The sequence below is a fragment of the Muntiacus reevesi genome, chromosome 3, assembly GCF_963930625.1.
Source record: "Muntiacus reevesi chromosome 3, mMunRee1.1, whole genome shotgun sequence".
NCBI lineage: Eukaryota > Metazoa > Chordata > Mammalia > Artiodactyla > Cervidae > Muntiacus > Muntiacus reevesi.
In genome coordinates this window covers 172,339,535-172,362,891 of record NC_089251.1, presented here as the reverse complement: position 1 = coordinate 172,362,891, position 23,357 = coordinate 172,339,535, and positions in this window count along the sequence as shown.

Sequence of the window (23,357 nt, the reverse complement as noted above, 5' to 3'; positions counted from 1 at the left end):
TTGCATTTCTCTGATAATGACTGATGTTGAGCGTCTTTTCATGTGTTTGTTAGCCATCTGTATGTCTTCTTTGGAGAAATGTCTGTTTCATTTAGGATTTTAAATCGCTTAGCTGGAATTTCATCACCTTCATTAGTTATGTTTTTAGGAATTCTTCCTAAGGCCCACTTGACTTCACACTACAAGATATCTGCCTCTAGATGTGTGACCACATCATCATGGTTATCCAGGCCATTAAGACGTTTTTGTACACTGCTTCTATTTTTGCCATCTCTTTTTAATCTCTTCTGCTTCTGTCAGCTCCTTGCAGGTTCTGTCTTTTATTGTGTCCATCTTTGCAAGAAAGTTCCCTTGATATCTCAAATTTTCTTGAAGAGATCTCTAGTCTGTCCCTTTCTGTTGTTTTCCTCTATTTGCATTGATCATCTAGGAAGCCTTTCTTACCTCTCCTTGCTATTCTTGGGAATTCTGCAATCAGATGGATAGATCCTTCCTTTTCTCCTTCTCCTTTCACATCTCTTCTTTTCTCAGATATTTGTAAGGCTTCCTCAGACAATCATTTTGTCTTCTTGCATTTCTTTTTCTTGGGTATGGTTTTGGTCAGCACCTTCTGTACAGTGTCATAAACCTCCGTCCATAGTTCTTCAGACACTCTATGTACCACATATAATCCCTTGAATCTATTGTCACTTCCACTGTATAATCATAAGAGATTTGATTTAGGTCATAGATGAATGGCTTAGTGGTTTTTCCTACTTTCTTCAATTTAAGTCTGAATTTTGCAATAGGGAGCTCATGATCTGAGCCACAGTCAGCTCCTGATCTTGCTTTTACTGACTGTATAGAGGTTCTCCACCTTTGGCTATAAGGAATATAATCTGTCTGATTTCAGTATTGACCATCTGGTGATGTCCATGTGTAGAGTCTTCTCTTGTTTTGTTGGAAAAGTGTTTTTGCTATGACTAGTGTGTTCTCTTGGCAAAACTCAAAATAGCCTTTTCCTGCCTTCATTTTATACTCCAAGGTCAAACTTGCCTGTTCCTCTAGGAGTCTCTTGACTTCCTACTTTTTATTCCAATCCCCTTTGATGAAAAGGACATCCTTTTTGGTGTTAGTTCTAGAAGGTCATGTAGGTCTTCATAGAAGCGTAAACCTGTGAAAAGATTGAGCATATCCCAAATAATCAACCTGACCAAAAAAAAATGCTGGAATACACTCACAAATTCATATAACTGACAGCCTTTTAGATAAATCTAGATCAAGTGGTGCAGGAAATGCAATAAGAAGAGTTTTCTTACATTATTTGTAGGAGTAAAATTGAATCATGTCTTGAGTTGTATATTTCACTATATCCCAACATTAAATCTTTAGTCCATCCTACTACACAGTCAACCCAATGTTAGTTCCAGATGGGAAAAGTGGACCAAAAGCCATGTAGGTACAGCAAAACCTCAGAGATATTCCAAGCTGTGTTCCAGACCAGGGCAATAAATTGAATATCATAGTAAAGTGAATCACACAAATTTTTCATTTCCCACTAGGTATATAGTTTTGTTGACACTGTCTGAAATCTAAGTGTGTAATAGCTTTATGACTAAATAAATAATATACAGAGTTTAATTAACAACTCTTTGTTTCTAAAATAAAGTAGTTTGAGCATCATCTGTGCCTTCACAAGTCAAAATCTTTTTGCTGGTGGAGGGTCTTATCTCAGTGTCTATGACTGCTGACTGATCAGGGTGGTGGCTGCTGAAGGTTGGGGTGGGCAGGGCAATTTCTGAAAAGAAGACAACAGTGAAGTTTGCCACATCGTCTGACTCCTCCTTTCACAGATTTCTCTGGAGCATGCAGTGCTCTTTAACAGCGTTTTTACCCACAGCAGAACTACTTTCAAAACTGGAGTTAATCTCTTGCAGTCTGCTGCTGCTTTTTTCACCTAAGTTTATGTTATGCTCTAAATCCTTTGTTGTCATTTCAACAATCTTCCTAGCTTTTTCAGCAAGAGCAGTTTCTGTCTCATGATACCACTTTCTTTGCTCATGCATGAGAATGAACTCTCATTCTTTTCAGCTTTATAATGCGATTGCAGCCATTCAGCCACATCTTCAGGCTCTACTTCTAACTCTAGCTCCCTTCTTATTTCCACTACATCTGCAGTTACTTCCTCCAGGATTTCTTGAACCCCCTCAAAGTCATCTGTCAAGGTAGGAATCACCTTCTCCAAGACTTGCCTTAATGTTGATATTTCACCCTATTCCCATGATTCAGTGTTTTCAATGGAATCTGTAATCATGAATCCACTGTAGGGGGACTTCCCTGGTGGTCTAGTGATGAAGAATCTGCCTTTCAATGCAAGGAATAGTGGCTTGATCCCTGTTCAGGGGACTAAGGTTCCACATGCTGTCGAGCAACTAAGCCCACATGTTGCGACTACTGAGTCCAGGCACCACAACTAGAGAGTCTGTGAGCTGCAATGAATGATCATGTATGACCCAACAAAGATCCTGTGTGCCTCAACTAAGACCCATGCAGCCAAAGAAATAATTTTTTTTAAGAAACGACTGTAGACTTTTTTTTAAAAAATGAATTCAGTCCAGAAAGTTTTCAGTTGACTTTGCTCAGATCCAGGAGAGGAATAACTATCTATGCAGCTGTAGCCTTAAAATGTATTTCCTCAATATTTTTACTTAACCATCAAAATCACTCCTTGATCCATGTGCTGCAGACCGGATGTTGTGTTGGCAGCCATGAAGACAACATGGATCTCATTGTACTTCTCTATCAGATTCTTGGATGCTTTGTCAATCAGTAGTAATATTTTGAAAAGAATCTTTCATTAGATCTTAACACTGGAGTTAAGATACTTGACCACTAATGTTGTGAACAGATATATTATCATCCAGCCTTCATTGTTTCATTTACAGAGCACAGGCAGAACAGATTCAGCCTAATTCTAAAGGGCCTTAGAATTTTCCAAGTGATAAATGACCATCAACTTCCAGTAATCTGCTGCCAACAGTCCTTATCAAGAGAATCAGCCTGTTCTTGGAATCTTTAAAGCCAGGCATGGACTACTTCTCTCCAGGTATCAACGTCCTGGTGGGCATCTTCTTCCAATAGGTGGCTCTTTTGTCTACACTGCAAATGTCTAACTTAGTGTGTTCACCTTCATAGATTATCTCAGCTATATCTCTTGAATAACTGTGGCAGCTTCTATGTCAGGTCTTGTAGTACACTCTGCACTTTATTTTATGGAGGTGGCTTCTTTCTATAAACTTCGTGAACCACCCCCCTGCTATCTTCAAATTTTTCTTCTGCAGCTTTTTCACCTCTCTTAGCTTTCATAGAAATTAAGAGAGTTAGGGCTTTGATCTCGACTAGGCTTTGGCCTCAGAAAATATTGTTGCTGGTTGGATCTTCTACCCAGACCCATACAATTTTTTCTTCATATCAGCAATAAGGATGCTTTACATTCTCAAAAACAGACTCCCATATTTAAAGAATGAACTTACAGTTGCTGGGGGAAGGAGGTAGAAAGGGATAGGGAGTTTGGGAAGGTCATGTACACACTGCTCTACTTAAAATGGGTAACCATCAAGGACCTATGTATGGCATATGGTGTGTCTGTGTGTGCACACTCTGTGTGTGTCCACCTCTCTCTGTCCTCATGGACTGCACCCTTCCAACTCCTCTGTCCATGGAATTTTCCAGCAAGAATACTGGAGTGGGTTGGCCTTTCCTTGTCCAGGACTTTCCCAGCGCAGGGATCAAACCCCAACTCTGCTCAGTGTTATGTGGCTGCCTGTCAGGAGCAGAGTCTGGGGAGAATGGATACATGTGTGTACACGGCCGAGTCCCTTAGCTGTTCACCTGAAACTATCCCAACACTGCTTGTTAATCAGCTACACCCAATAAAGCATAAAGTCTTTTAAAACTAGACTGTTTTGAGTATTTGGAGCAAATTCTGGGAAAAAGATGAAAAGGAGATGAAAATCATAACTGCCACTTTTGAAGAGCCCAGAGCAAAAGCAGCATGCCTCACATGCCCCCAGCACACAACAACACTTAAGGGATCAGCAGGTCACCTGAGCCACCCCTCTGACTGACCCCTGGGCACACCCCTCCCCTCACCCCATAGAAGGAACCAGCTCACCCCACCACCTCGGGGAGTGAGCAAGGATGGAACCTGTCATTTGTTCTCCCTCCCCTCTGCTGCAGCAGGAGCCCCAGTGAAGCCTTGCCTCAATTTATTTTGATTAAGACATTTGATTTATTGCTGTTGTCTTTCCTCTGATTGATTTCTATTGATTAAGGCAGCCAAGAGCCCTGGTGTGTAACAATTTAGGGACAAGAGACACGTGGGGCCTTGGAGGAGGACAGGACGCAGGCTTGGGTGGGGCACAAGTTGGTGGGTTCAGGTGATGGATGTGTCAGGGGAAGACTCTCATGCATAGGCCTGGGGGACAGGGGCCTGGGTTTAATGTCTGGGAAGAGGCAACACGGGGAGCACGTAGCCCCGGTGGAGGAGGCTGGTGAAGAGGCAAGTGACTGGGAGAGCAGGAGAAAGACAGAAGGACAGCGTTAGAGTCCTGGTCAGGACAACCAGGTGGGGGAAGACAGGCCTCTCTGGACAGGCCTGGCCACCCCCACCCGTGCATGCTCCTGGCACCTGGACACAGAGTAGACCCCAGGTGGGAGTGGAATCAACTGGGAGGTGATTGTAAGGGCATCGACAATGATTATACTTCCAAGAACATGAAACTCCACCTGATTTCTCTTGCTACTTCCTTAATATTCTGCTGGCATCCATTTCCACATCTATCAATAGGGAACCCAGCCCCACTCAGTGACCAGACATGAAATGGAGCACTGCCCATGCTGAGGGGTCAGCGCGACCCTCCGAGGTCAGGGCTCAGTCACCCCTGAAGCTAGCAAAGGCCAAGAGCCCCATGATAACAGAGAGATGGGGCCCTCTGTCACAGACGTTCACCTCTCAGTGTCATTGGTAGACCCAGTTCCCAAGAATTAGGAGGGCTTGTCAGCCCCAACGAGTGATGGACGATCTCACTCTTCATCAGCGGATAGCCCTGAGATGTGAACGTGAGATGCTCAATTCTGCTTGGACACTGCATAAAAGTAAACTATGAGGGGGAAGGAAATGGATCACACAGGTTACCAGTGCAGATCCCCTGGAGGAGAGCATTGCGGTCCACTCCTGTATTCTTGCCTAGAGAATCCCCGTGGACAGAGCAACCTGGTGGGCTAAAGTCTATGGGGTCCGAAGGAGTCAAGACGCCACTAAAGCGACTTCGCATGCACAAAGGCACCAGATGGAACAAGCAGCCGGAAGAGACCGCCAGGGGGCGCCTGGGGGCGGCGCTGGATCCCTGTCTCCAGGAGGCACCTGGAAATTCAAGTTCTGGCCTCAGTCCTCAAACTTTTTCTAATTAGCAGTTATTTTGACCCACAAAATTGGCATCTGCATCCAATGTGGGAGATCCGGGTTCGATCCCTGGGTCAGGAAGATCCCCTGGAGAAGGAAATGGCAACCCACTCCAGTATTCTTACCTGGAAAATCCCATGGACGGAGGACCCTGGTAGGCTACAGTCCACGGGGTCGCAAAGAGTCGGACACGACTGAACACTTTGGCCCACAAAAGGTCTAGGACTACTCTGGGGCAGAGACTACTAGAAAACCTATTGCCGATGACACTGCAGTTAACGGCTGTCTCCAGGCCCTTTCAAGAGACCCGCAGCGTTCTCCTGTGTGGGTGGCTGCGGGGTGCTGGGTGGCGTGGAAATCTTGAGTCTTTTAAGAAAAGCAGGGCTTCCCTCCTAGCTCAGAAGACTCTACCTTCAATGTAGGAGATCCAGCTCCGATCCCGGGGTCAGGAGGATCCCAAGGAGGAGGGCATGGCGACCCACTGAAGGACTCTTGCCTGGAGAATCCCCAGGGACAGAGGAGCCGGGCGGGCTACCGTCCTCCGGGTCGCAGGAGTCCGACGCGACTGAGCAAGCAAACCACCCCCACGGGAAGACTGCAGGCGGGGATGGGCAGGAGGGCTGAGGGGCCGGAAGGACTCGGGGGAGAAAAGCAACGCCGAGGGACGGGAGGAGCAGGAGTGCGTCAGGAGAGGGCGGCCACCCGGCGGGGTCACGCCAGCGGCCAGACTCGATAGGGAGCTGCCGGCCTCCGCTGAGCTGCCCGGCTTCAAAGAAGAGGGCGTGAGCCGGCAGGGATGGGGCAGGAGTGGGCGGGTTAGCATCAATGCAGAGGGCGTCACCCGGGATGGATGGGATGGAAGAGGGCCGGTTAGCGGGATCCGCCTATAAATATCTGGGCGCTCCCCGCGAAGTCCAGCCCGATTCTCCCAGTGTCAGGCTGACGATGTCCTGGACCGCTGACCCCGGAGCGCGTCTTGCTTTGGCGGCTCACGTTCTAACCGGGTCTCTGAGGTTCTGCATTGGAGAAGGAAATCGCAACCCTCTCCAGTATTCTTGCCTGGAGAATCCCAGGGATGGAGGAACCTCTTGGGCTGCCGTCTATGGGGTCGCACAGAGTCGGACGCGACTGAAGCGACTTAGCAGCAGCAGCAGGTTCTGCCCGGCGCGAGGCGGTGAGTTCGGGGATTAACCTGCGGGGAGCGGACAGAGGGCCATAAGACCCCGAGAAGGATGGGGGTGTCCGCGGGAGATTGGGGAACGCCGCGGCGGGGTCGCCTCCCTGCTTTTAAAGCTCCGCGCGCTCCTTTCCTGCTGGACTCCTGCTCCCCCGCCCCACTCCCCGGCTGGTTGCGGACCCCCACCCAACGCCCCCAACCCCCGGCAGGGGAAAGACAAGGTCTGGGTGAAGAAGGAATCCCAGCTGGAAGGGAGGGGAGGCAGGTAGAAGTGGGAGCCAGCGCGGCGCCAGGAAATCGCCCGTTCGTCGGGAATTCCGAGCTACTGAAGCCGGGACAGGAAAGGTGGTGGCCCTTCCCGAGGGACCCAACCCACAGGGTTCAGGGGAAGGCTGGGAGGAGTCTGACCCGTTGCGTTGGCCGCAGGGGAGGTGGGGCAAGATGGGCAAGGGTCTAGGTGGAGTCAGCTACTTGGGCGGGGAGTCGGGGGTGGGGGGCGGTGTGTTCTGTGCGGGAGGGAGGGACGGGGAGATGGGTGGAGTCTGTCCTAGGAAGCCTCCTTAGAGTCCTGCTATTTTTCTGCACCTCTCCCCTTCTGGTGAAGCCCATGGCCTCCAACAAGTTCCCATCTGTGAAGGGACCCTAAACCTGCCCTCTGTCAACTGGCACCTATCCTCTTGCCTGAGAATTCACCCCAGCAGAAGCCTCCCAGCCTGGCCCCCAGGACATAAAGCAGGAGAGATGGGAGAAGAGTTTCCCAAAGTTTGTGACACAGGGCACCCCCACTTCTACCCTTCGGTCCCACATTCATCTTCTGTGAGACTAGGGAGACAGTGGCCTATAGTAGCTATTAATTAAGACAGGAGTTGGAGAACCCTTTCTTCAAAAGACAGTAAATCTGTTGGTCTCAACAGGCTGTTTGGTGTCTGTGTACGTTATACATCTCCACATCTGTGGTACAAGAGCAGGCAAACGCCCTGAAAAAACCAAAAGAACCAAGTGGCTGTCCTGGGTCACACCACAGTAATGGATGACTCACCCCTAGGGACTCCCCCAGGGGGTGCCTTAGCTGCCTCTTTGTAAACCAGAAACTTGCTCTGTCCTGCCTTGGAGGTTCTGGGTGGCAAGAACGTGAAAGCATCGTGGGTCCAGCAGATATGGGTTAATGTCCCCTGATCTTTCTGCAGTAGGGTGACTTCATTGGTCCCTGGAGATATCGGGGACGCTGCATGAAACCTCAGGCGTGAGCACAGTAGTGTGTGCATGCTAAGTGGCTTCAGTCATGTCCAACTCTTCGCGATTCTATCAACTATATATAGTGCACTAGGGGACTCTATCCAAGATTCTCCAGGCAAGAATACTGGAGTGGGTTGTCATGCCCTCCTCCATGGGATCTTCTCTCACCCAGGGATAGATCCTACGTCTACTCCTGCTCCTACATTGCAGGCGGATTCCTTACCGCTGAGCCACAGGGGCAGGCCCCAGAGAATGGTACTGCTACAACAATTCTGATGTCAGCCCTAGACCACCTGCTTCTAGATCTTATTTGTTTCGTCTGGCCCTTCTTATGCCAAACCACAATATCACTTCAGTCCTATAATGGCTGGTCTATCTGAAGTAATGATTAGGGGTTGATGAGCCCAGATCATGATGGACAAATTTGACATTCCATGACCAGAGGCCTCATTTCCACCAGCCCCCAGGGCCGTAGCAGGAGCCACACCCAAATGGTGTAGTATTCCCCACTGCAAATGGCCTGGCTTTTCCTCAGGACATAAAGAGTCTAAGATCTGAACCTTCAAGGAAAATGCCATATACTGCTCAAAGCACCTTCCTGACAACAGATACTTCTGATGTCACAGGTTCTGCTGGATCATCTGCTTAAGAAGCAGATCATCATTCACCAATCATCCGTGACTGCTTTTGTGCTAGGACAACAGTTGTAACAGAAACCTATGATCTGTCGAGCCTGAAATATTTCATATGTACTATTACAGGAATCTCTCTGCTACAGTTCAGTTCAGTTCAGTCACTCAGTCCTGTCTAACCCTTTGCGATCCCATGAAGCGCAGCACACCATGCCTCCCTGTCCATCACCAACTCCCAGAGTTTACTCAAACTCATGTCCATTGAGTCGGTGATGCCATCCAACCATCTCATCCTCTGTCTCCCCATTCTCCTCCCACCTTCAATCTTTCCCAGCATCAGTATCTTTTCAAATGAGTCAGTTCTTGACATCTGGTGGCCTAAGTATTGGAGCTTCAGCTTCAGCATCAGTCCTTCCAATGAATATTCAGGACTGATTTCCTTTATGATGGACTGGTTGGATCTCCTTGCAGTCCAAGGGACTCTTAAGAGTCTTCTCCACCACCACAGTTCAGAAGCATCAAGTCATTGGTGCTCAGCTTTCTTTATAGTCCAACTCTCACATCCATACATGACCACTGGAAAACCCATAGCTTTGACTAAACAGACCTTTGCTGGCAAATAATGTCTCTGCTTTTCAATATGCTGTCTAGGTTGGTCATAACTTTTCTTCCAAGGAGCAAGCATCTTTTAATTTCATGGCTGCAGTCACCATCTGCCGAGACCACTGGGAGTTAAATGGAGATGGGATAGGTACGACACTCCTGCAGCCCTGGAGAGGTTGTAGGTTGGTACTCCTCCCTGTCATTTTCTCCAGGATATGGTATTCTTTACACATACTATTGAGGGATGTTGGTCAGTGTCAGAAGTGTGAACTTGGAAATCGCTTCTAAGGTAGCCCTAACCCCACGGTAATTTGCTAACTATGAAGATTTTTGATTCATATTGCAAATGCAATGGATGTGAAATGAGCACTATGAGGATCAGTGGATGGGTGGCACTCCTGTGGGAAGGACAAGGGACAGACGTGTATTCCTAACCACAGACCTCAGGCACCACAGTAACAGGCGGGCCGTGGTGATGTTTCAGATTGTGGACATGATGTCAGTCCCACTCGAGGTCCTTGTGAATATGGCCGTGGCCTCTCTGCCAAGTGTACACTTACCCCAGTCACTGACCATGTGGCTTCCAAAGGCCAGAAGCACTTGTGCACTCGCTGTGGTGATAAGAGGGCCTTGCTGATGCCTGGCATCTCTGTCTCTAGCAATGGATTCTGAATATAAGACCCGACTCAGTGCTGGAAACTGGGCAGAGGATCTGGACACTTTGTTGGGATGTCTGCATTCCGCTTCCTCATCATCCAGCCTTGTGTTGTGTGTGTGTGTGTGTGTGTGTGTGTGTGGGTGTGTGTGTGTGTTTTCCTTTCAAGCGTGTAGTTTGTAACCAGGTTCACTGCTCATCTGCTTGCCTCTAGGGTCGCCCTGTGCTATGAGCCAGCATCGCACTCTCTGCAGTCAGGCCCAGCTACACTGGGACTCTCTAGGCACTCTGACCACTGCATCTACTTTGTTTCTGAAATAGAGCACTCCCCCTGGCATCAGCTCCTTCCACCTTCTCCATCCTTACTCCTGCTGGAAGCCCACAGGAATACCATCTCCTACCACCATCCTTGACCTTCAGCAAAAGTCATCCTTGAGCTGCTGTAGATGCTTCTCATTCATTCTTTCCTTTGGGCTCCAATGAGTCCTTCAGGCTTTCCCATTGAGTGTGGTAGCACTCCAGACTTCCCTGTCCTTCACCAACTCACAAACGTTGCTCAAACTCATGTCCATTGAGTTAAACTCATGTCCACCGAGTCAAACTCATGTCCATTGAGTCTAGGGGTGAGTTAGAAAATCCAGATACTGGAGGAGCAGACTGGGGGCTTGGCTGCATCCATTGTTTAATGGGTAAATAATGAAATTGGATATTGGTCCTTCCCTAGTAGTCCAGTGGAAGAAGTGGGCCTGTAGGAGAAAACAGGGCCAGATTAGCTGGGACCAGGGGAGGTGGACCCAAGTGGGGCAAAGAATGTTCAAGCCCAGAGGCTGAGCTCTTTCTTTTCCTTGGTGGGGTCAGGCCCTCTGACCCTGCAGGCCAGGATGACATGCTGGTGTGAAGAGGATGGACACATCAGTGGATCCTGGCAGTTTGGCTTCAATGGACAAATGTGCCTCGTCTTTGATTCAGAGAATGGACAATGGACAGAGGCTCATCCTGGAGGGAGATGGATGAAAGAGAAGTGGGAGAAAGAGCTGTCACCAACTTCTTCAAGAAGGTCTCCATGGGAGACTGTCAGGCCTGGCTTCAGGATTTTATGGTGCCCTGGGAGAAATTTTTGAAGACCACAGGCAAGTGAGATGAGTATAAGGAAGTGGTAGTCCATTCACGGTGACGGGGACCCACTCTTCTGTTGTGTGTCTGTGTGTGTGTGTTTTGGGAAAGGGATTCATCTAAAATTAGCTGTCCCTGAAACATGGATGGCCCTAGAAAGTGTCATACTGAGTGATGTAAGTCAGAAAGAGAAGAAGAAATATCATATGACACAGCTTATATGTGGAATCTAAAAGGATAATACAAAAGAATTTACAAAAGAGAAAGAGACTCACAGAGTTAGAAAAAAGCTGATGATTACCCCAGGGGAAGGGATAGTCAGGGACTTTGGGGAGGTCATGTACCCACTGCTATATGTAAACGGATAACCAACAAGCTCCCACTGTATAGCACATGGAACTCTACTCAATGTTATGTGCCAGCCTGGATGGGAGAGGGGCTTAGGGGAGAAGGGGTACATGTATATCTATGGCTGAATCCCTTCATGGTTCACCTGAAACTATCATAGCATTGTTAACCAGATATACACCAATACACATTGTTTTTGGTATTTAAAAAAAAAAAGGAAAAGAAAAGAATGTAAAATAAATAAATAAAGTGAATTGTCCTGGAAGAACAATGACCCGGGGATGCTCTGTCATCCTCTTTCCTCTTCCACCTCTTGACCTCTCTTCCTCACAGCACAGGGCATTCCATGATTGAACATGGATTTTTGCTGATTGCAAACTGATAAACATCTTTTTAATTTCAGGGATTTATTTCTCACTGTACCCTCTTTCCAGAATCATTTTTCATATATCACCAATCCTCCTTCTGGAAATCTGTCAATACCACCTCTGCTGTCAGCTCCTGAGGACTCCATCCTCATGTCACCGTCTCTGATGTCACAGCAGGACTGAGTGGCTGCATTGGAAACCTTGCTTCCCCATTAGCTGTCAGAGCCCCCTGAGGACTGGGCTCCTCCCTTCCCACCATCTGGCCTGAGGAGCTATCACAGAGGCCTCCATGTGATGGGTGTACACTGTCTGCACGGTAGGGGTACCTGGGTCAGGGGGTAAGGAGGCATCTGCCGAGTTCGGGGTCTGGACAAGGGCATCACACTTACTCTCCTTGCAGCATCACCGACCACGGGCCCCCCTAGATTCCAGTCCATGGTCACAGCCATCAAGTCCAAAGCCTGGATCCTCCCCGTGGTCCTCACCAGTTTCATCATAACTGTCTTCCTGGGCTGAGTCCTTTCCAGGAGCAGGTACTGAGGGCAGAATCCAGAGGGAAGGCGGGGGCACAGGGCCTGGTGTGAGGAGGGGGAAGGTGAACCCCAGCTGACCCCTGCCCCTCATTGAACCTCCTTATCCTGGAAATGAGCAGCTGAATAAGACCCCATATCACCTGAGAGCAGAACTTGGACAAGCTCAGCCCTGAGTTCTGAAAGGTCCCCACACTCAGGTGACATTGTGAAAAGGGAGGGGCCCGCACTAGGCTGAGGGCCTATTGATGCTGAAAGGGTTCAGCCTCGTCCCCTGACTGAGCACAGACCGCTGGCTGGCAGGGCCCAGGGTGGGTGGTGTGAGAACAGCAGGCGCTCAGGGTGAGCGCAGGACTCCCGGGGCTGAGAGCAGCATGGGGGCTCCACATGACGTGTCAGCGGGCAGGGGACCCACCCAGGGGCCAAGATGAGAGGGGCCAGGCTCTCATCCCAGGAGGAAGGGGTGGGAAGGCCTTTGCAGACCCAGCTCCAAAGGCCTGTCCTCACAGGAAGTGGCTTGGGTCAAGCAGGCAAGGCAGGAGCCCCCAGCAGAGACTGTGGGGAGGGGTGAGGCCAGGCCTGAGCTCCTGGGGCAGCAGCAGTTCTGACTCAGCCTGTGGCCTGCCCGTCGCCAGCCTCCTGGGGACCCAGAGCCTCCATCACTGAGCGGCCCTGCCTTGAGCAGAGGTGCCTGGGGATGGTGGGCCTGAGCTGGGGTGGAGGCGCCCAGCTGGGCGGGACCAGGGAGAGATGGGGGCAGGGACCCTGGTCCTGAGAGCTGTGTGTGCTGCTGGCTCAGAGGCTGGAGGGGAGCGAAGGAAGGAGGTTTGCCTGCAGCCCCCCAGGGCTGTCAGGAGGCAAGGCCCCTCCTCTGGGACCTGCTCCCTGGCCCTTTAGGCCCCCCTCGGGGAGGGTCCGGACCTGAGTGAAGGGAGCAGATTGAATCCTCACTGGCTCCAGTCCTGAGCCTGAGCAGGGCGTGTCAGGGCCTGGGGTGACTCTGTGATGCAGGAAGGAAGGAGGAGGGGACAAGAGACTGCTGGGCCTGGGGTGGGGGTGGGGGTGGGGGACATAGGAGCCCCCAGTGAAGGCGGGGCTAGAGCGGGGCTGGGGAGGGGCAGCCCCAGGAAAGTGACAGCAGTTCCTCATCCCCATGGACCAATACCTTTTTCTTTTCTGCAGAGATGGTGCCCCCAGGAACCCCAATAGGTGAGCTGTCTGCCTCAGGACCTTGTCTTTGCTTGGCTGCTTTTGTTCTCCTGCTGTTCACTTTAGAGCCAAGAGACCAGACCTTAGGAATCCCAAGTCTGTCTACCAGTTATGATAACACAGTGGCTGCACGATCTCCAGTCTCTTCTCAAATCTGAGGAGCATTATCCTCAACATCTTTATTTTTTTTTCAAACCTAATTTCTCTTGGTTTTGAGTTATGGAATTCCTGAACTGAGACTTTCAACTGTTTGATCAAGAGATCTCCACAAATAGAAGTCTTTCAATCTTTTTCTACTTTTTGGAAAATTAGACTTTCCCTGCATCGTGACCTTATTCTTACAAATGATGATATTGCTGGAACAATACATCTGCTATTACAGGACTCAGGGATTTTTTTCTATATCAAGAGAAACAACTTCAGTGTATTTTCAACAGAACAAAATTTTATATTGACTGATTCCCTTCATAATTTATTACCCTATGGGTGCTGAGTCATGTTCGATCTTTGTGACCCTATGGACTGTAGCCCAACAGGCTCCTCTGTCCATCGGATTTCACAGCAAGAATACTGTCGTGGGTTCTTATTTCCATCTCCAGGAGATCTTCCTAACCCAGGGATGGAATCCATGTCTCCTTTGTCTCCTGCGTTGGCAGACCAGTTATTTACCACTAGCGCCACCTGGGACCCCTTATCAGTTCAGTTCACTTCTGTTCAGTCGCTCAGTTGTGTCCAACTCTTTGCGACCCCATGAATCGCAGAACGCCAGGCCTCCCTGTCCATCACCAACTCCCGGATTTTACTCAAACCCATGTCCATGGAGTCGGGAACCCCTTCTACTGATCCTTAAATCAATATTCCAAAAGAGTTAAGTACTTCATGCCTGTTTTCTAATCCAGGAGAAAAGTCATGGTATTTCTCCATTCCGCCACATTATGGGATTAGATAAAACCAACGATAATGCTTTATTTCTTGTGGAAACACAGAATTTAAAGATCACTCTTAAACATACATGCAGTCCAGTTGTGGAGTGATCCTTAAATTCTCTGGATTTTTAAAAGTATATTTCACCATAACCAGTAGATCATATGTTCACCCTACTACGCAGCCAACCCAATGTTAGTTCTAGGCTGGAAAACATGGACTAAAAGCTATGTAGATACAGGCAGACCTCAGAAATATTGCAGGCTGGGTTCCAGACCAGGGCAATAAAGTGAATTTCACAATAAAGGGAATCACACAAACTTTTTCATTTCCACTGCAATATAGTGTTATGTTGACATGGAAGCCTGTTAAGGGTGCAGTAGCTTTATGTCTAAATAAATAATGTACAGACCTTAATACACAGCACTTTGTTTCTAAAATCAAATATGTTGAGCATCATCTGAGCCTCCAGGGAGTCGTCATCTTTTTGCTGGTGGAAGGTCTTGTCTCAAGGTCTGTGGCTGCTGACTGATTAGGGTGGTGGTCCTGAAGGTTGGGGTGGGTAGCGCAATTTCTGAAAATAAGACAGCAATTACATTTGCCACATTGTTTGACTCTTTCTTTCACTCTTTCTTTCTAAGAGTTAGCATGAATGCTCTTTGACAGCATTTTACCCACAGTAGAACTTCTTTCAAAACTGGAGGTAATCCTCTCAAACTCTCCTGTCTTTTCAACTAAATTTATTCTAAGCTTAATATTCTAAGTCCTTTGTTGTCATTTCAACAATCTTCACAGAATCTTCACCAGGAGTAGATTGTATATCAAGAAACCACTTTTTTTGCTCATTCATTACAGTCAACTCTCGTTTATTCCAATTTTATCATTAGATTGCAACAATCAGTCCCATCTTCACATTAGGCTCCATTTCTACTTCTAGCTCTCTTCCTATTTCCACCACATTGTACCTTCTTCTTCCAGTGAACTCTTGAACCCCTCAAAGTCACCGAAGAAGATTAAAATCAACTTCTAAATCCCTATTAATGTTGTTATTTCAACTTCTCATGAATCACAAATGTTTTGGGTGGAACTTATAATCATGAATTCACTCTAGAAAGTTTTCAATTGACTTCGCCCAGATCCATCAGAGGAATCACTATTTGTGGCAGCTATAGCCCTGCAGAAACTATTTCCTAAATATCACGACTTGAACATCATGACTACCCCTTGATCTGTGGACTGCAGAATGGATGCTGGGTTAGCAGTTGTGAAAACAACATGAATCTCATTGTACTTCTCCATCAAGGCCCTTGGGTGCTTTCTCAATGAGCAGTGCTATCTTGAAAGGAATCTTTTTTTTATGAGCAGTAGGTCTCAACAGTGGATTTAATATTTTTGGTCATCAGTGTTATAAACAGATATGCTGTCATCTTGACCTTGTTGTTCCATTTGCAGAGCACAAGCAGAGTAGATTTAGCATAATTCTGACAGTCACTAGGATTTTCTGAAGATAATGAGGCTTGGCTTCAACTTCAAGTCACCAGCTGCATTAGCCCCTAACAAGAGAGTCAGCCTATCCTTCAAATCTTTGAAGCCAGGCACTGACTTCTTGCTAGCCATGCAAGTCCTCAGGGGCATCTTCTTCCAATAGAACACTCTTCTCTACACTGGAAAGCTCTCATTTAGGATAGCCGTCTTCAGAGATGATTTTATGAGATCTTCCGGATGACTTGCTGCAGATTCTGCATCAACCCTCTCTCTTCCACTCTGCGCTCTATGTTAGGAAGATGGCTTCTTTCCTTAAACCTCATGAACCAACCTCTACCGGCTTTCAACTTTTCTCCTGCAGCTTCCTTACCTCTTTCAGGCTTCATAGAATTCAAGAGAGCTAGGGCCTTGCTCTGGATTAGGCTTTGGCATAAGGCAGCGTTGTGATCTTTCGTCCAGTCCACTGAAAGTTTCTCCATGTCAGCAGTAAGGTGTTTTGCTATCTTCTCAATTGTGTGTTCACTGGAGGAGCACTTTTGATTTCCTTTAAGAACTTTTCCTTTGCGTTCACAACTTGATTAAGTATTTGAAGCAAAAGGCCTAGTTTCTGGCCCATCTTGGCTTTGACATGCCTTCTTCAAAAGCTTAACCATTTCTGTCTTTGGATTTAAAGTGAGAGAGGCATGATTCTTCCTGTCAATGGGACATGTAGAGGTAAGGTTATTAATTGGCCTAATTTCAATATTGTTGTGTCTCAGGGACTCAGGCGTCTCAGGAGAGAGATGGACGGGTCAACGGAGCAGTCAGGACACACACACATATTGGATGGCAATATGCCCATGGTCCCTGGTACACCAAAACAATTACAATTCTAACCTGAAAGATCATTGATGGCACAAAGGCAAAATCAAGATGGCCAAGTAGGAAACCCTGAGCTCTGCTCTCCCACGAACACACCAAAACTACAACCACATACAAAAAGGCTCTCTTTCTGAGAAAATGACCTGAAACCGGCAGAACATCTGCCCTACAACCAGCATAGACAAAGAACCACATTGAGAAGGGCAGGAGCAGAAAAGAAGGGATCTAGCTGGGACCCTTTGGCCAGGTACCATGAAACGGAAGGGTCATCACAAATGGGAGCATTCTGCCTAAGGAGCAGGAGGCTTTGGCCCTGCATCAGGCACTCCAGCCCTGGTGCAGCTCTGGGAGAAGCAGACCCACGCCCCCACTCCCCCACTCCCGTTTTGGAAACCAAGAGAGTTTATGATCTGGAGCACTGGAGGACTATGGTGGAGACTCCACTCTTAGAGACCACGGGCGCAGAATTGCTTGCTCCCTGTCCCAGCTCAGAGTCAGCAGAGTGCAGAGGGTCTGGTGCTCTGGCCAGCATTTGGAGACCATGCCTAGCATTGGCTGGGGCTCACAGCCAACAGAGCTCCAGACAGGAGACTCCCCACAATTGTCCCCCCAGTACGAACACACCCACACCAACCCACCCCCACACACACACACATGCACACAGGGAGGAGCCGAAGCTTGGCCCTAGCCATCCCTCAGCTCTGCCCCGCCTCCCTATGACCCCAGCTCAGGCTAAGACAATCGTCACAGGTCCCTGGGATCCTGATGAGTTGTGTGACTGCATTGCCACTCGCAGGCTTTTCTAGTAGAAGCTCTGACTCGCATCCGTCCATCACCATGCTCTACCTTGGGGTCACCCAGCTGCCGCCCACGGAGAGCAGCAAACTCTGTGAATCAACAGGTGCAAAGGAGGCAAGAAGGTTCTCAAAGGACTCACTAGAGTCTCTGTGTGGGACAGGCCAGTGTCTGGAGGCTGGTTGGAAGATAAGAGACCCACAAGCGTGGGCAGGACTCAGAGTTGGGTGGGACAAGAGCTTGGTGGGGCCAGATGACCTTTGTGGTGAGAGGTTCCCTTATGAAAGGCTGGGGGTGGGAGCCTGGGTTGAATCCCCCAGAGGAGGCAACCTGGAAGCCCCTGGTAGACTCAGACCACAGGGAGGAAGGACTGGGAGAACAGGAGGAGGTCAGAAGGCTGCCATCAGAAATGGGCCAGGTCAGCCCCGTGTGAGGAGCGTGGGCCCCAGGGATCTGGGTAACCAGAATCACCACATGCATGCCCCTGACCCCCGGCCTCATCCCAGATCCCCAGATATGAGGTCAGAGTGGAGGGCTGGGGAGGTTGAAATTAGTACCTGAAGCAGTTTCATGGATGTGCACTATAGATACCTCCAGAAATAGGAATCTGGACAAAATTCAGACTGTGCTAGTTTCTTCATCTTGCCATGCCTCAATTTACACATTTGTAAATGGGCAACCCTACCTACAGGAATGAATAGAGGCTAAATATTCATTTAGGACCTGAGGAGATCATGCAGATAACCCGAATTTGAGTATGCTGAGGACTCACCAACCCCTGTCTCAGGAGTTGCTGTTGTTTAGTCACTAAGTCGTATCTCTGGGATCCTGTGGACTGTAGCCCGCTAGCCTCCTCTGTCCATGGGATGTCCTCAGGCAAGAATGTTGGAGTGTGTTGTCATTTCCTCCTCCAGGGGATCTTCCCCATCCAGGGATGGAACAGACATCTCCCACATTGACAGGCGGATTCTTTACCGCTGAGCCACCTGGGAAGCCCCTTATCAGGTGTTAGTGCTGCTAAAGATACACAAGGAACTGGGGATCCAGAGAAGGGGATGGACAGAAGAAAGGTGAGGCACAGATGATTGCAATTTTGAGGAACAACAGTCCCACAGAGGGTGTAGGGAGCCTGGGGGGAGTCCCCAGGTGAGACTCCTGTGGGAGGACTCTGGGGACTCATCCCCTCCTCTGCTGGCCAGCCAGGCTCCTCCCCACAGTGGGTCACCCCGGGCTCCAGGTGTCAAGGGCTGCTGGCACCAACGTCAGTCTTGCTTCCTGGTCCTACTTCTGCTGCCCAAGTGTGTCCACGAAGCTCAGGGTGGTGAGCTCAGCTCCTGGTGAACCTGCTGGGAGAGGGCGGGATGATGCATTATGACCAGAGAGCAGGACCTAAGCTGGTCTTGGTTAGAGAGCCTACGGGCGCGGGGTTGCCTCCACCTCCGCCTCCCAATCCTTAGGTGAGCTCCTTTCCTTCTTGGCAGCTGCTGGGCTGGTTGACCACTTTCAGGCCAGCAAAAGGGCAAATTGGTTGAAAAAGCAATGCTCAGACAATGGGAGGTGGGGCGGCGAGAGGCCGAGGAGAGAACATGGAGGGAACACTGCTATCCCCAAGCTCCCAGCCCCTCACCCACGCCCCCAGGAGTGGGAGCCCCCGATGCAGGACTGGGACAGGCCACCTTCCTGTGGGGGGGAGCACAGACACCCCCTGAGAAGCGCAGCACTGACCTCATCTGTTCACACAGACCCTTCTCCTCCACATGACCTCCTGCCCTTGAACTCCCAGGCCGCTTTCCCAGCCATAAACCACCCGCGCCGCCCCGGGCTCTCACTTCCCCAGACACATCCCCTGAGTGGTCACAGCTCCTCCCCTGCAGCTCACTGAGTTCATTCCACATTTCTGCATCCCGAGAAGCCCAGGCTGCCAATACCTTCCCACCTGAGAAGGGACCCGAGTCACACTCTCCACCAACTGGCATCTTATCCCCTTGCCTGAGGACTCCCCCCAGCAAAAGCCTCCCAGCCTGGTCCCCGGGAGGGACGGGAGCCCAGTCCCCCAAAGTGTGACGGGGGGCCTGAGGGTGAGGAGGGGCACCCCACTTCTACCCTTTGGTCTCACATTCACACTGTCCACAGACTGTGGAGATGGCAGCCTGTAATGTTTATTGATTAAGACAGGTGCTGGGAAATCTGCAGAAGACAATAAATCTGTTGTCTCTTCAGGACTTTTGGCATCTGTCTCTGTGCACCTCCAGGTTTGTGGTGCAACAACAGGCAAAGACGTGAAAAAGCAAAGGAATCCCTCTGACCATGCTCTGGTTTGCGAACCCCAGCACTGGGTGACTCTGCTGCCTGTTCATGAATCACAGCCCTGCAGGGACCTGCCTTGTAGCCTCTGGTGGTGGGAATGTGACAGGTGGGTGGGTCCTGCAGTTACAGGCTAGCGCCCCCTCCTCTGATGTAGGTTTCCATGAACACCTTCCACAGCTGAGTTGAGCAGTTGCAGAGGTCTCTGGTCTGCAAATCCTGAAATATTTAGTGTCCGGCCATTGACAAAAATGCTTTAGACCAGGCAGATATAAAATAGAGATGTGAAGGAATCACAGCCCTGCATGCCTTCAGGTTATGATTGTTCAATAATCTCTGTCATTTTACCAAGAAAAAGGTGGTCTTTCAACATTCTATTTGTAGCAAAGGAAAAACAATATGAGAATGCACTTGTACTTCTCAACTCTGGCAGCCTTCACCCCATTCCTAACTACAGAGACTTTTCTGTCACTGGTTCAAATCCACAGAATGTGGAATAACCACTGTGTGGGTCTTCACACACCGTGATACCCCTGTAAGCAGGATGCAGGACGGTTATGTATTCAATACCCTGCATCTCATGCATCACATTAATAACAGCGGGGCCGTGACCATGCTTCAGATCCCTGGACATGATGTCAGTCACACACTGGGTCCATAGGAGTGTGGGCGTGGCTTCTGCGTCCCAGTGTGCACTTACCTGAGTCAATGGCCATGTGGCTCCCAAGGATGGGGAAGGCCAGAGACTGCTGCACTGCGCTTGCCATGGTGATAAGAGGGCCTTCCTGCTGGAAACTGGCATCGCCCTCTAGTAATGGATTCTTGGTTCTGATAACCGGCTCAGTTCTAGAAACTGGGCAGTGTATCCAGATAAGCTATTGGTATGGCAGTTTTCAGCGTCCTAATTATCCAGCTTGTGTTTTATTTTTGTTTCTGGGGTCTTTGTTTTTGGTTGGCTGCCTGGCTTTTGGGATCTTAGTTCCCTGACCAGTGATCAAACACGGGCACTTGGCAGTGAAGGCCCGGAGTCCTGACCAGTGGCCCAGCAGGGAATTCCTTTGTTTCATTCCTTTCCATCATGCAGTTTGTATCTAGGTTGGCTGCCCATCCAGATTGTTTGCCTCTAGGATCGCCTTGTGCTGTGAACCAGCATCACACTCTCTGCCGTCAGGACCCGGCTGGCCTTCCCATCTCTCTACCATATCAACCAATGCACCTGCTTTGTTCCTGACACAGTGCACCCCCACTTGGAATCTGCATGTGTTCAATCCCTGTTTTTGCTGGGAGCCCACTGGAGACACCATCTCCGACCAGCATTCCTGAACTTTAGCCAAAGTCCCCCTGTGTTACCGACGAGGGTTCTTTGACTCGATCAATAGAAGTTGATAGAAGGCCAGACACAGATTCAGGGGAAAAGAAGCTTCATTGGGACTCATGAGGGAGCAAAAACAAGTAACATGTTCCCTTGCTGGCTCCAGAGGGTGGGGGAGCCAGTCCCACGCATAAGATGAGGGTGGGGGCAGGTCCTGGGTTCAGACCAGAGTGGTGACCTGGGTGGTTTGTTCCCCCTTGGTGGTGCTGTGTGCAGGGACCATGACCAGTACCTGCTTTTGTTCCTGGCTGCTCTGAAATCACCTTGGGTTTTTGGTCTTTTTGTATCTTGTTGATTATTTGCCCCAACTGCACAGGCAGGCAATTATCTTTAGCCCCTTATAATTTCTTTGTATTTTGATGCTTGATGTGACTTTTGTCCAGGTACACTCACTGCAGCAAACTGTCCCAGCCTGTCTCATTACCCACTGAGGGGTTCTACACCCTTATTCTGAAGGGTTAAGGGGCCGAAGCTTTCTTTTATTAAAACTTCCCCCTGCTGGACAGGGACCACTGAACTGAGCCTCCCCTCAAGGTGCAGAAGTCCCTCACAAGGACCTACATGGATCTGGGCCACCCTCCACTGGAACGGGCTAATATTCCTTGAGCCACCACGAGTGTTATTTCAAACTGGTAGATCCTAGAGACACAAAGTCAATCAAAAGGTTAAATAAACAAGGACTAGAAAGGAAAGAACAACGATAGCCATTAAAGGGCCTGGAGAGGGAAGGAACCAGGTTAACTTTGAGAGGACTTTCTTTTTTTTTTTAAACTCTTGGCGGAGGCAAAATCTCCCATGACAAACTTGTGAAGCCCCTCTATCTGTATATTTAAGGTACATATTTACACCTTAATGAGGTGTATATTTCCTTAATATTGATCTCAGAGAGACAGCAATGAGCGGTGCTAAAGAGGGACCTTAGTTTCCTACCCAGGAATTGAACCTGGGTAGCTTGGTGTAAAAGGAAGACCTCTAGACACTGAACACCAAGGGCGAGATGCAAAGTTCTCTTGGCTCTTACCGTCTTTGAAAGCAAGATTGTTTCAAGGAGGCAAAAATTGTCAAAACAGTTACCAAACTTATTACTGGAGACATACAGAGAAACAGTTTGTTTATTTAAGATGGAAGCAAAGCTGAAATATACACCCAGAGAGGAGTGTAGGGGTCCTGAATGAGCAGCACAAGAAGCCAGGCTAGGGATTTTACACACACATACATTTCTCTATCCTCCCTGGCGGCTCAGTTGGTAAAGAATTTGCCTGCCATGCAAGAGACCCAGGATCGATCTGCAGGTCGGGAAGATCCCTGGAGAAGAAAGTGGCAGCCCACCCCAGTACTCCCTTGGCTGTATGTTCCCATGGACGGAGGAGCCGGGAGGGCTACAGTGCACAGGGTCGCCAAGCGTCAGACATGACTGAGCAGCTAACACAGTCACTCCTCTCTCCTGCCCTCCTCCTCTCACGCATACCCTCTCTCTCTCTGTCTCTCTCTTACACACACATACAGTCACACTGACCAGTTCTCCCCAAGATACCGGGCCTTACAAGCTGCCCCACAGTCACACAAAACTTGGGGTGGTTCTGGGAAGGGGCTGGCTGCCAGGACTCCGCCCGAGGGCTGAGCCAGGAATTTTAAGTCTGTGTTTGGGTCCTATCTGGAAACGTGCCTTCTCCTTTTTAATGGTCCAACCCTGTATCTAAAACTACTCACCAAATGTAGCTGAATCATCAGTTCTATTTAATCCCATAAGGTGGAAAAAGGGTGAAATGTCCCGAGTTCCCTCCTTGATTAGAAAAAGAAACTTGAAGTATTTATGTCTTTTGCAGTAGCGAGATACTGACTTAAATATTCATATTAGGATCTAAAATGACTAAAGGAGACATTCAGAAATAATATTTTGTTCTGTTAAAAACACTGAAGTTGTTTCTCTGAACATAGAAAGAATCTCTGTGTTCTGTAATAGCAGATGGTATTTTTTTGCATTATCATCATTTGCAGCAATGAAATTGCCATACAGAGTGAAAGGTCGGGTATGTTGAGGCATGCCCCGGGAAAAGTGCCGCAGACAAGTTCCGGAGGCTGGCTAAACTTCCGGGGACCGGCACCCCACCACCCCACCCCCCCCACCCCCCCCCCCCCGCTGCAGCCTGGTCCGATCAGGAGCCCCTTGGACACCCACCGCCGCTGTAGCCCTCGCTTTCTTCCTTATATAGAAAGACCTGGCCTGGACGCCGGCCGGGGCTATAAAACCTCTCCCCACCTCTCCTTCCTCGCAGACTCCCTTTGTCTCCTCACTCACCCG